This window comes from Nannospalax galili, unplaced genomic scaffold, assembly GCF_000622305.1.
Source record: "Nannospalax galili isolate Female #2095 unplaced genomic scaffold, S.galili_v1.0 scaffold315, whole genome shotgun sequence".
Classification (NCBI taxonomy): Eukaryota; Metazoa; Chordata; class Mammalia; order Rodentia; family Spalacidae; genus Nannospalax; species Nannospalax galili.
The window spans coordinates 573,686-582,948 of record NW_008336851.1 but is presented as its reverse complement, the minus strand read 5'-3'; the positions used below and the strand labels follow the sequence as shown (position 1 = coordinate 582,948).

At 43.8% G+C, this 9,263-nt stretch overlaps 1 pseudogene; it reads right to left on the bottom strand.

The window, feature by feature from the left end:
* Positions 1-8,285: 8,285 nt before the first annotated feature.
* LOC103732679 overlaps positions 8,286-9,263 on the bottom strand; it is a 6,180-nt pseudogene continuing 5,202 nt past the window's right edge.

The window sequence follows — 9,263 nt, the reverse complement described above, 5'->3', positions numbered from 1 at the left end:
AAATGTAGCCAGTTTCTTGGCTAAAAGTCAAAATGTCTTTGGGCCTGTTAGCAACATACTCTGTTCCAAGGCCAAAAATGTCAAAAGTATTTGGGAGCTTAATCCAAATACTTTAATCCTTAAAAGATTTTAGGGTTACCTCTTCAGAAGGGAGAATGTTGTAGGGGAGGGAGTGGGCTTGGATTTGATCAAAACACCTTATATGCATGTATGAAATTCTCAATAAAGTTTTTGTAAAAATTAAAAAAAAACTCTAGCACACTAGGACAAGTAACCATGTCAGTCTGGTGGCAAAGTTTTTAATATTTGTCTACCTCCTTAGCATAACAGAAAGCACAGTCAGTAAAACTAGCAAATAGGTGATATATTTTCTTAAAGAATAAATAAATGAATATTTTTCCAGACATTGTGGCAAGTATCTGTAATCTCAGCACTCCAGAGAAGGAGGCAGGAGGATCATTGCAAGTTTGAGGTTAGCCGGAGGCTACTTAGAGGGAAACTGTGTCTCAAGAAACAAAAGCAAGCAAACAAATAACAGATGAGTATTTCTCTAACCCAAAGAAAAATGTGAGCCCTTAGAATTTACCAGATAAGCTTGGAAGAGTGGACAGTGCCTGTAATTCCAGTATTTGGGGGCTGAGGTAAAAGGATCACCAAGAGTTTGAGACCCTATCTCAGAAAATAAAAAATAAAATAGAATAATTTTTTTAGAAAAAGAATTTAGCCAGGCATAGTGGCACACACCTTTAATCCCAGCACTCAGGAGGCAAAGGCAGGCAGATCTCTATGAGTTCAAGTCCAGCCTGGTCTACATAGTGAGTTCCAGGTCAGCTGATGCTACAGGGGACCCTGTCTCAAAAAGACCAAAAAAAAAAAAAAAAAAGAATTAAGATGTACTAAGTGGTAACCAATATGAAGAAAATGAATGTCCATTAGGACACATGGTAGTGAACATTCAGGATGTGATGCAGTATTGGAGGCAAGGCCAGAGGCTAGGGAAGGATTTGTCATCTGTGCTTGTTTTTGTAGTGAGACCAAAAGAGAAGCAGTTCTTTAGGTGCTGAGAGGAGGACCAGAACTAGGAAGATCTTGAACAGCCCCTGGACATGAGCTATCACTAGTGAAAGATCTCACATAGGGGTTTAAGATAGATTGGTAGGGGTATGGAGTTTGTTAGAAGGGTTATTAAGGTCATGGGCAGACAGACAGATAGGCAGTATGTCAGGGGCTCTGAAGAAAGGAAACGTGGCTAAAGTGGGAGTCTCTTCTTATGCCTTTCTGTGGATGGGGGGGGGTCCCAGTACAAGCATGCATCCAGGCTCTGATCCCTAGGAAGAAGTCAGGGAAAGGAGTGGGAAGCAGGATGTGTGGCTACCAATACCCTCTGATGTAAATTCACTTCCCCAGTCAACTGGGCACCTGAAAGTCTGTTAGTGAGAGATTCACAGTGTCTCAGTAGGTGCTTGTGGATATTATGAAAGGGGAAGGGGCCTGCAGGGATTGTGGACAGACCAACAGCTGGATTCTAACATTATATTCTTCTAATGAGTGGCCATTAATTTGTGGCTTCCAGGCTCCTTTTCTTCCTGCAAAGAGAATTCTGGAAACATTACAAAGCAAAAAAAATTTTGTTGCTACTGTTGTGTGGTTTGAACTGCAACAACTAGCAGTTTGTAGTTCATAAATGCTTGTCTTTGTGGTGCTTAGTTCATTATGTACTTCTGTAGCAAAAGACAGAACAAAGCACAGGCTCTGAAGGGGGGCAGGGTAGGCACTTACCCTCATCAAGAACCCATCTTTCCATCAATAAACAATCCACTTGTGGGGGCAATTGCCCTCTTTTTTAAGATTTATTTTTATTCTATTTATGTGCATGTGTTTGTGTGAATGTATGCCAGCCAGTGCCAAAGGAGTCCAGAAAAGGGTGTCAAATTCTCTGGAGCTGGAGTTACAACAGTTGTGAATCACCTGAGGTGTGTGCTGGGAACTGATTTCTGGTCCTCTTGAAGAGTGGGAGACACTCTTAACTGCTCAGTCATCTCTCCAGCACCCTGTCAAATTGCCTCTTAAAGGTCCATCTGCAAACACTGTTGCACTGGGGTTAAGTTTCTGTAACCTGAAGGCTCCTCCAAAAAGCTGAAGCTGCTGCAGGGCGAGCATGGGCAATGTAGAGCACACTGGAAAAAGGGGTGGAGCTGCAGCTATATTGGACACAGGGGAATGCCAAGCAAGAGAGACAGGGTAGGAGATGGATGGCACATGCATTTCAAATATGGAAAAGGAAAAGCCTATATGAATCCACGTTTTTGTAAGTCACACCCTCCCAAATGTCATATAAACTGTGCAAAATCTAAATAGAATGTCTTATGTCAGTTCATCAATCCAAGTCAGGACCAGGAGACCCTAAGTGCGGGTGGGTCTCCCAGCTGGATAAGGAAAATTTAGTGAAACAATTGGTGCAGCCTGGCAGGAAACAACAAACCGTAGTTCGGGAAAAGCAAGGGGGCTAGTGGCAGCGCTCACATGGGTGATACGATGGATCATAGACTATGTAATTAAAATGACTCAGGCCACGTAGAAGCAGACGGACTCAAAGGGGAAAATCCCGGGGCCACAGCTGTCCTATAAATGTGGGAAAATTTCTCAGTTTGTGAAGGTTCCTCAAAAGTCATAGAAAGCCTAGAAAAAATTTTACAAGCATGGATGCAAGAGGGGAACCCAGACAGGGGGTGTGGCCACTTTGCACAATTAAAGATTTGTCTGAAACAAAGGCAGCCCCAGTCCAGGCTGAAAAGACTAAGGAATTAATGACAAATTCAGTCTCAGCCTCAGAGTTTAACAGAGAGGAAAAAACGGGAGATTTTAACTTGTGTAAGGTTAGGGGATCAGGAGTCAAAGGACCCAAGGAAAAAGACAGATGGTAATGAAAAAAGAAATGACCTAGAAATAAAAGTAATGAAAGCTGCCCCTCAGATTCAACCTTTGATGCAAAAAGAGGAAAAAGTTAAGAGTACTGTAGCCAGGAGAAAATACTCCACACTGGAGCTATTGAAACTAGGTAGGAAAGACTTACAAACAAGCAATCAAAGAGCCCCTCGCCACATGACTCGTGAGGATATGGGACATGGGAGCAAATAATGTCAGTCTAAGTCCTTCAGAAGCTTCACAGCTGAGTTATATATCCGTCCTTGCGACACAGACTGTTTAACCTAGGCCAACATGGGAGGGAGCAGTCCCTAATGGACTGGCTTGTGCAAGGCATTAAAGATACATAGTCATCACCAATGGAGACTCCCATAATTCACAGGGACTGAAGGACTATAAAAGAGGGACAGGCATTACTGAGAGACTAGGTATGAGCAAAGCAATATATAATGCCCAGTGAACTGGGCCAGATAGGGCTATGTGCACCAGAGATATAAAGGAAAGCTTAATTCAACTGGGACCTCGAGAATGGTAAAGAGCTTTAAAGGTTTTACTAAGTCCTTTAATGGGACAGATCTTTGTAAAGATCTAAGTGACTCAAACCAGTGTGTAAAACGTGTCTGTATAATAATAGAGCAACCTACAACAGATATAAAAAGGACTGAGGAAATGGTCCATTTGGGTTACTCAAAGACAAATGTGGCAAGATTTATGTCAAGCCCAAGTTCCTAAAGAAAAAAATTGATAGAAAACCAAATTTGGTACTAAGGAGTTTCTGGAAGGTTAAATCTGAAGAACAGTTTACAAAAGGCATTCAGAGGATAAAAACTGTCCCAAGGGTGGTTAAGGATCCCCAAAGATTAAGTAAGTTACATTTCTTGCCTGAGAAAGGCTATGCTAGGGATGGTGGCAGTTTTTCCCACCAAGGCCTCCCCCAGCAACCAGGTATGGTCAAGGAAGAGGCAACAGATAGGGCTACAGCCAGGAGGCAGACCCAGGGCCTGCCTGACAGGGAACCAACACAGGGATGAGAGAGACTGCTGCCTCCTTAGCCTGGTGCAGGATCAGGCAACTTGAGCCAGCACCTGTAGATGTATCAAGGATAAGAAGGTACAAAAAGACTCCATGTAAGATCCCCCAGAATGCAGAATGACTCCAAAGGGATAACTAAAGACAATAAAGAACTAACCAAATTAATGCCTCTTACCCATGCTATGGTACCTAACAGAGATCTATGGAGAAAGCAATTAATACAGATGGATAAAACCTTTCTTGGCTGTGCTATACCTTGTCTATGATTGATTTAGTATATGACATTAACCTTTGAGTGTAAAACACTCAAAAGACGTGAAACCCATTTGAAAGATGCCTGAAGAAACAAAGGCCAGCTATAGCTGTAAGATTCTTGGAGTTTGATGTTTGTGTGAAATAAAAACAGAAGCTCCCAAACTATACAACTGTTAAGAAAACCTACAGTACCAGGGGTGGGGTGCCCCTATGAGGTGTTGGTCAGAGAGATCCTAGATGTCCTCAAATTAACCAAGGCTATTTCCACTAATGTCAGTTGTACACTTTAAAGGTCAGTAAAGCCATGTTAGTGAAGACACTGCACAATGTGAGCTCAGGAGAAGAGACAGAGTCTAGACTAAGTTAAAAACTCCATGCCACTGGATGGATGGGTTGGGAAAAAAGGATCCCCTGTGATTCTGCTCAACAATGGACCCTGAGTGCTGCACACTATGAACATTCCAAGCAATGTCTGCTAGTGCAATAATGGCTCAACTAACATACATACAACTGACAAATTTCTAATTGGATAAGGCTCACTCCTAGGGGTGGAACACACATCTGGTGCTGTAGACTAGGCCAACCCCCTGTGTCAGGGAAGGATAGAGGCCCCAGCAGGGAAGTTATTGCAAGCATACTTTTAATGAATAGGGTATACCTACTGGGATATCCTCCAGGCATTTGTTTTTACATCTATGTTTGTTTAGAGGTATTTACTTCCTTCCATTTGTGTTTATAGTAGGGGAAACACCACTGAGATAGAGCAGAGGCCACATCTTGAAGACAAATGATGAGGAGGCCCAAGAGGTCAATATCTCACCATGATACAAGAGAGATTTCCCTGCAACTGTCACTCCCTCCAAGGCTCAGGGACCTTTGCAGAAATTGTGGCAAAAGGTTTGTAAGAGCTGGAGGAAGGGGTGGAGTGTAACCTGAAAAGCTGGAACTGATCAGGGCAAGTGTGGGTGACACAGAGCACACTGGGAAAAAGGGGTGGAGCCATGCCATATTGGATACAGGGGAATGCTGAGTGGGAGAGACCAGGGGCAGAAGATGGACAGAGCACACATTTCAAATGCGGAAAAGGAAAAGCCTGTAAGAATGTATGCTTTTGTGAGTCACCCCTCCCAAATGTCATATAGACTACGCAAAATGTAAATAGAATGTCTTATGTTGGTTAATCAATCCAAGTCAGGGCCAGGAGACCCTAAGTGGGGGCAGGTCTCCCAACGGGATAAGGAAAATTTGGTGAAACGGTTTCCAACACATGAACTTTGGAGAACACATTCAAATCGCCACCATCATCTACATATTAAAATGAACATTTGATTTGTACAACTCCTGTTTTATTGCTTGTTTTTGTTCTTGTTTTGAGGTAAAGTCTTGTGTTGGGGACCCCTGCTGTTTAGGGTAGCAGTCTCCCCATGTCCGGATAGCCGCAAGCTGGCTCGGCGCAAGTGGGGAGACTCCCCTTCTCAGTGGGGCGCCTTCTGCTCTCCTCCCTGACTTACTTTTGAAATGCCCGTCACAAGATACATGCCCTCCAGCACAGGAGCTACCAGGTTTTAATCAGGCATTGTCTGATAGCCTGATAGAAGCCCACCGCCCTATGTAAATGAAGCATTCCAGGAGTACCTATCAGCTAAGGTTTTTACTACCACCCCCATAGTATAAAATATCCTGGTTTCCCCTCAATAATCAGAGCTGGATCACCCAAGACTTGGAGCCGAGCTAAGTCACTGAATAAAGGGGCTGTACCACTGTGTAACACTAAATCCTGTGATCCAGTCTCCCCGGGGGGTGCTATCCTTCCATCATCGACTCACGAAGACCCTGCTTTCGCCGTTTCTCGCACCTCCCCTCGTGACCTGGTGGCCAACAGGTCTCGAACTTAGAGAGAGAGTGCATGGTGGAAATTGAAACGGAACCCGACCGGGCAGCTGACAGCAGTCCTAGAGCCGCCAGCTCTGGTAGCAGAGACCCACAGCAACACGGTGCATGAAACCCACGCACCCCAGCAGGGGAGAGCCAGGGGCCCGAACAGCAGACGTGGCCCGCGGGACCCGCCGCACTCCAGCGACGTGTGGGAGACCAGCGCCACTGCCAGCAGCTGGCGCCCCGAGATCCCCGCACACCCATAGTCTTGCTATATAGCCCAGGCTAGTCTCAAACTCACAGTCTTCCTGTAACCATCCTGGCAGGAGTGGAGATACTCTGAGGGGTGATAAGTATGGTCCCTTTGGCTCTCGGATTTTTGAAATAATAGTCTCAAAAGAATTTGAATTTTTCTGGAAATCTCATGCTTCAGAAAGTAAGGCTGAATGAATCACCAGTGCCAGTCAAAGGAGAAATTTGTCTCCCAGGAAGACACTTGACCAGGGCTGCTTAGTTATGCCCTCTATTTCAATCTAACCTTATATCAGTATCCCAGAAGATGGGCATGGGGGGTGGGGGCACTGGACTTTATTTGTTCCTCTTCCCAATGTGGCCATATTGAATAATTCTCCTTTTCTCTGCTTTCAGTGTTACTTATCTCTTTAATTAGCTCATTGAAAAATCATAGCTGAACCTAGCTTCTTTGAACTGTCATTGTCTAGACTCTGGCCCTAAACACTTCTGTAACTCTGTAACCCTCCTGCCTCTGCTTCCTGAATTTTTGGATTAAAGGTATGCCTGGCCTAGGATGGAGCACCTGAAGCTATCATTTTTGTAGGGTAAAAAAAAACCTGTTGGTTATTACAGCTTCCTAAAGTTCAACCTAATAGGTAATTCATTCTCTCTCTCTCTCTCTCTCTCCTTTCTTGGTTTTTGTTTTACCCGTATGACTCACTATACAGCACATGCTAGTCGAAGCTCACAGTGAGCCTCCTGTTTTAGTCTGCTGAGTGCTGGGATTCAGGACTGAGCCCCACACCCAGCTTGATTACGCACACTTGATCTTGTAAGATACTTATTATTATTATTATTATTATTATTAATATTAAGACATTTTCCACATGAGCAACCAATGGAACAGGGAGCTTATGTCTGTCAAAGGAAATCATACAAATGCTACATGGCAAAAGTGAATCAACTGGCCCTGTTTCCTGACTGATTCTTTGAGCAGTGTTGCCATTTGAGAAGTTGAAAAACATTTCTCTTCCCAAGGAAGATAGTGTCTTGTAGGGAAGAACTCTGACCTCTTGGGAGATTAGGCTCAAGATAATCAGAAGTAAGAAAGGGTCTTTGATAAGCTAACTTGACCATGATATTCAGATAGTGGTCATGGCCTGAACACAGATTCACATTACCTCAAATACCATGTTCCAATATGGTAACAGTTTTGTAACATTATAACTAACAAAACAAAGAAAATCATAGACATACTTTAAAAATACACTGGTGAAATGTGGGCCAGGCATCTGTTAGAGGCCTCAGGTGCTATCTATGACATTCTTAGCTTCTGGGTTGGTCTGTTAGGGGTCTGTTTGTATAAGATTTACCTAACAGTCCCAAGGGTGTTAGGTCACACAGAGAGGTAGGCAATGAATGGCTGTTTAAGAAGGTAAAGATGGCCAAGGTAATCTGGCTTCCAACCTGTAACATAACACAGACGTTGTGTTGTTGTTGTTTTGAGACAGGGTTGCACTATGTCATCCTGGATAGCCTGTAACTCTCTATGTAAATAAGGCTGGCTTTGAACTCACAGAGATCTACTTGCTTCTGTCTCCTGAGTGCTGGGATTAAAGGCGTGGCCACCACATGTAGCAATCACAGAACTTTTGGGAGGTGAGGGGCAGGATTTAGAGTTTTATTTCAGTCTAAAAAACTAAAATTCAAAGCAAATTCAATCTTGCTTAAGGGAAGATTGTAAAGTATCAATTCTTGGCATTACATGCCTCGTATGATCCATCAGAAACCATAGAGAATTACATCGTTGAGTGTCACTGTTCCAAGAGACAAATTTGAACAGCTAAAACATCTTTAAAATGCACCAAGCTTATGAAGTCTCAAACAAAACTTGAATATCCTGTATATACTCCTGTCGAAATGAAGTTATTTCCTGCACACCACTTCTGTTGCAAACTGGTCTTCTATTGTCTTTCGTTTGACCTAGATCTGCTTGGAGACCTCAAGAAGGATCTAGACGGCCTGTGATTTCTCCCAAGACAGTGATATTTCTCTTCTCCTATCTCTAGAAAGTGACCTGCTCTGGCTTCAAGGGAAGCTTCTCCTTCTTGGAACTCTGCGCAGAGGTGGAGGACTCCTCCTACGGTAATCATCTCGAGGGTGGCACCCTAAGAAGGAGGTGGGCCTCTATTTCAACTTCTTTTTTCACCATTCAGCAATTCCACACGGAGTCAACCACATCTCAGGGATCCTCGAATTCAACAAAAGCAAAGCCAAGAGGGTTTCTAGCAACCCACACACTTTGGAGTGGTCCATACTAGCCAAAAGCCCATTCCAATTCAGTCTCGTTGCCACTGCTTCCAAGATTACCTACATAAACCTTACAGTTGTTAGGGTCTGTGACTCTGTGGGTCTCTTCAGGAGAACAAATGCACAAGTATGGAGATGCAAAAATCAAGCAGAGTTTTATTAGGCCAGCTAGCTGGGGCCGACCGTCCTTCCAAGACACACAGGTCTGGTTGGATCTGGTTGGAGCGATCGACCCCGAGGCAACTTCAGGTAGAGATTATATAGGCTCCCACATCCATTACACAAAAGCCCGCGCTTATACAACCAATAGTTTCAAAGCAAGCATTTCACAAACCAATAACTTCAAAACAAGAAAAAATGTTACAACTCCCTTCAGGTGTCTCAGTTGGGGAAGGGTGGGTGGTATGTGCTTGGCGCAACCCTTCCCTGTTATCTTGTGTAAGAAGACATGCCTACATGACACGACACAGATCGGGTCAGGCTCCGGGGGCTGTAGCACTTGCCTCTATCTCCAGATGCCTGTGTCTCCAGTTGAGTTAATTGGTTACAAGCAGTAAATTTAAACAAGTAAATTCAAGCAGTAAATTCAGACAAGCAGTATATTCAAACAAGCAGTAAATTCCTCTCTCCCT